Raw genomic sequence first — 5,128 nt, forward strand, 5'->3', positions numbered from 1 at the left:
CTAGCAGGAATTGAACTGAAGGGAACAAACCTCAACATAATTAAAGCTATAGATAACAAACCCACAGCCAACATCATTCTAAATGGAAAAAAACTGGAAGCATTCCCATTGAAATCAGGAACCAGACAAGGCTGCCCACTATCCCCACTTCTCTTTAACATAGTACTTGAAACTCTTGCAAGAGCAACAAGACAAGAGAAGGAAATTAAAGGAGTAATAATTGGAAAAGAAGAGCTCAAATTATCCCTTTTTGCAGATGATATGATAATATATCTAAGGGACGCCAAAAATTCCACGCTCAAACTCCTAGAAATTATTAACACATTCAGTAAAGTGTAAGGTTACAAAATTAACCTACAAAAGTCTATATTCTTTCTATACACCAATGACAAGCAGTCAGAGAAAGAGCACAGGGAAACCCTCCCATTCACAATGAACAAAAAAATTTACTTTGGAATAAACCTGACCAAAGACATTAAGGAGCTCTATAAGGAAAATTTTAACACTTTAAAGAAAGAACTTGAGGAGGACATCAGAAGATGGAAGGACCTCCCATGCTCATGGATTGGAAGAATTAATATTGTGAAAATGACCATCCTACCAAGAGTCATATATAGATTCAATGCAATTCCAATCAAAATTCCCACGACGTTTTTCACAGAATTGGAAAAAACTATCCCAAGACTCATATGGAAGCACAAGAGACCGCAGATAGCCAAAACAACCTTGAGAACTAAGAGCAATGCTGGGGGGATTACTCAGATCACTAAGAGCAATGCTGGGGGGATTACTATACCAGATTTCAAGATGTATTACACAGCTATAGTCATAAAAACAACATGGTACTGGCACAAAAATAGACCCATAGACCAATGGAACAAAATTGAAGACCCAAATATGAGCAAATGCAATTTCAGCCAAGTGATATTTGACAAAGGGGCCAAGAATATTAACTGGAGGAAAGACAGCATGTTCAGCAAATGGTGCTGGCAAAACTGGATCTCCACTTGTAGAAGAATGAAACTAAACCCTTATCTTTCACCCTGCACAAAAGTCAATTCCAAATGGCTCAAAGACCTCAATGATTTTATATTGGAGAGGCCAAATTGCTTATGTCTTGCTGCTCAGGAGTTCCCACAGAGGTCCAAATTGGATGAGGATCAGTTGCTCTCAGGCTTTCTCCTAAGTACTGAATTCTTCCAGGAAAGATGTTGGCCTCAGGTACTTGAGGGCTGAGCTGGTCTGGGAGCAGGGCCCAAGGAAGATATCTGCCCCCAGGGATGCAAAGGGAGGTGGGGACAAGCAGAGGCATGCAGGCACCTGCTGACTACAGGGAGGGATTGGGTTGGTCTGAATGCAAAAGATCAGGAAGCAGTGGCAATTCTGGGCTAAGAGGTCAGTCCATGGGTCTGGGGTGTCACGACAAGAGATGCTCCAGTGCCCCTGCTAGGAGGAGAGATGGGGTGGGGGAGCTGGGAGGGTGAATGAGGCTGGGGGAGTCAAGGTGCAGTGGGTGCAGCAGTGAAACTTACCCAGGCAAGCTGTTGGCTCCAGGAATATGAGGGGCTGGGTCTCCCAGAGATGCATAGGGAGGTCGGGACTATAAGGAGGAATTGGTTTGGTCTGGATACAAAGGGTCAGGAAGCAGTGGGGAGTTTGGGTCAAAATTTCAGTCCAGAGGTCTGGGGTGTCAAGACAGGAAATGTGCCAGCCCCCCTACTAGGAGGAGAGATTGGGTGGGGGAGCTGGGAGGGGGAATGACCCCATATCTTTTTTTAGCATAAAGTTGATATTTGGAGATTTATTTATGCACAAGTAAAAAGGGATTTTCTTAAGCAACCATCTACTTAGATGTTATGTTTGTTGTTTTTCTCATTACTGTAACCAAGTACCTAAATAAAGCAGCTTATGAGAGGAAGAATTTATTTTGGCTCACAGTTTGAGGAGATGGTCATCAAGGCAGGAAGGCATGGGGGAGTTCATGGCAGGTGGAACTGTGGCTGGAATTCCTCTGATCAGAAAGCCAGGAACATTGATATTCAGCTTTGTGTCTTTTCCCTTTTTATTCAGTTTTGGGTCTCAATCCATGGATGGTGCCAGGCACATTCAAACTGCTCCTCCCTCAGCTAATGCTTTCTCTAGAAAAGCTCAAAAGCCATGCTTCATTAATACCCTATTTGTTGCTTAGTTCAATCAAGCGAATGATGAAAATAACCAACGACATAAACCAGCTCTTTTAGAAGTTTCTTGCATAAGATCCCTATGCAAAACATACAGAGCTGTTTTTTTTTTTCTTTCTTTTTAAGCGGGGAGGGGGGGTATGATGGTAAGGGAAAATGTTTACTTAGATATTAGGAATATAAACGATGATGTATTTTCCAAGCATTAATTTGCAAACATGTGAGATTACTTTCTCAGTGCTGGATTAATCAGTAACTTCTCTTTAACAGTGGTGGGCAGAGACAAACATTTGAATGTCAAGGAATCCCTCCCTTCTGACGCACATATGACCTCCTGACGCACATATGACCTCCTGAATTTGACATGAGAGCTGGCTGCTTCTCCCTTGTTTCTTTATGTGTATTTTTGTCACTAGCTGTAAACTATTGGAACTTTAGGAACTTTTATTTTCCACTCTCAGAAGGAAACAATATAATGTGGCCGACTTGGCTAGGGGCCTTAAAACGAAGCCAGTGGCTGCCAATCAGGTCCCACAGGCTTCCCCAACAGGATCCCTGAGTTGAGTGCAGATGTCTTCCATCCCATGCTCTCCGTTGGTCTTGGCCAAGCAGGCAGTTTCTAGGAATACTCTCTTCTGATTTTCTGTACTAGGAACTTCTTCTCCCAAAGCTCAGAGACTGAGGCTGCAACCAATCCCTTTCTTGCAAAGCAGCTGAGGGTCTGACCGCTGGAAAGCCAGGGCAAAACCGTGGGGATGCTCTCAGGCCTCAAGGTAGCAGAAACCAGATACACCGACGGAGCTATGGAGATGCCAGGCCCTGTGCACTGCAGATCTGTGCCCAGGAGCAAATAGCACTATGTTGATGCTACAGAGGGAATCTCAGGGGCTTCACTGCTCCCGATACCTCCTTTTCTTCCTGTGCCAGGTGCTGCATGATGGGTCTTCCCACTAAGGGCACCTTTCCCAGACTCTTGACAGCTACTGCTCTCTATCCTCTGAACCATTGTATATCTTCCTGTGCATGCTAATTCAGAAGTTGGCTGGCACCTAGGTCCTGGACCAGCCTCTGCTTTGCTTCCCCCTGGAGAATTTGTTGCCTGTATGCAGCCCAAGAAACTATTGGATGTTGTGATCAAACAGGTTCCAGTGACCAAGCTGGAAACTTTCCTAGAATCTCTTTAGGGGCCAAGCCTAGCACAGAAGCCTCAGGGTGGCACCTGACTGTGAAAGGGCCAAGCCTGTGGCCTATAAGCCACAGCCAACATACAATAATCTGGAGACTGAGCTGGGGTTTCAGGCAGTGTTCTTTGGTATGGTGGTGAGACCGCATGCAAAGTGCAAATACAACATGTTCAGAATAAAGGGTGCAGGGAAGTTCCTGGATACAACACAGGCCTGCACTGCTGGAAGTGCCTGGCACTAATTATGAGTTTCATTTTTAATTAATTTTCTATTGTTGTGCATCAGAAACCTTTAACTCTTGCCAAACTTTTGATGATACCCCTACATTCAGTTACAGGTTCTGACAATTCAAGATATTGCCCTATACAATGACTGATCTCCTTTATGTCATTTAAAAAATGTTGGGATTTATTGATTTTTACGTTATGGGTAGGACTATGTTTTTTAGATTTTTCCAATGAAAAGATCCACAAGCTTTACCAGTTTATTAAGGAGCCCAAAAGTTAGGAGATTTCAGGACCTGTCAGTCTAAGTAATAATTATTATTAAGAGAATAAAATTACTACTAAGGACTAGAAAAGTTTCTGTGTAGTAATGAAATATCAGATGAAGTAATGTATTAGAAAATAATTAATGTATAATCAATTCATAAAATGGAGTAGAAATTTGTTATTCTGGGATTAAAATGATCATATTATTTTATGAAGAACAAATTTGAATTTGATTCAACTGAAAAATACCCAAACCAGATACATTCGATAAATATGCACAGTATATATAAGAATGAGACAAACATTATGTAACTTTAAACGACCCACAGAGTAACACAGAAGACAGACAGATATACAACTAACCATTGTGTTGATTTATAGGTAGCACATGGCACAGCGTTTCCTTTGAGTTGAAAATTTCCTTCTTGAGGAAGGATTTAGGAAACAAAATTCCAAGGCCCAGGAAGCTCAGAAAATTTGAAGATTCACAAGCCCCGTGGACAGCTAAATAGCATGCTGCTTATTTTCTAAGTATTTATAGTGTAAGGCTTTCTTCTTGTTAATGATTTCTGATTTCACAGCGTCATGGTCAGAAGAGATACTTGGTATGGTGTCAGTCTATTAACTTAAGGATTTTTTTTTTTTTTTTGGTGTTCTTGAAGGCTGAGCTGACCTGGAAGTCACTATATAGACCAGGTTGGCCTTGATCTTACAGAGACCTGCCTGATTCTGCTATCCCCCGAGTGCTGGGATTAAAGGTGTGCATCACCATGCCCATCTACTAAGGCTTATACGTACCTTATTATAATCCAGCCTATGAAATGGTCCATGTGTGATTAAGAAGAATGTAGCTTTGCCACTGTTGGAGGAAATGTTCTGTATATGTCTGTTAGGTCACCTTTGCCTAAAGTGCAGTTCATATGAGTCCAGTGTTTCCTTGTAAATTTTATGTCTGGGAAATTGAAATGTTTTATTATTGTATCATTGCATCTCTATTGTCATCTCTATTAGTATTAGCTCTATGTGTTGCATATTCTAATACTGAGGACATATACATTTACTATCATATTATACTTCTATCGAACCAATTTCTTTATCATGTGCAGTGACTCTTTCTTGTGATTTTGACTGAAAGCTGTGTGATACAGCTATTGCTACTCTGTTCTTTTCCTTTCCATATGCTTTACTTACATTCAGCTTAGTTATATCCTCAAAACTGATGTAACTTCTAGCAAAGAATAAATACTTGAATCTTGCTTTGTTTATGACTATT

The sequence above is a fragment of the Nannospalax galili genome, unplaced genomic scaffold, assembly GCF_000622305.1.
Source record: "Nannospalax galili isolate Female #2095 unplaced genomic scaffold, S.galili_v1.0 scaffold1150, whole genome shotgun sequence".
Lineage (NCBI taxonomy): Eukaryota > Metazoa > Chordata > Mammalia > Rodentia > Spalacidae > Nannospalax > Nannospalax galili.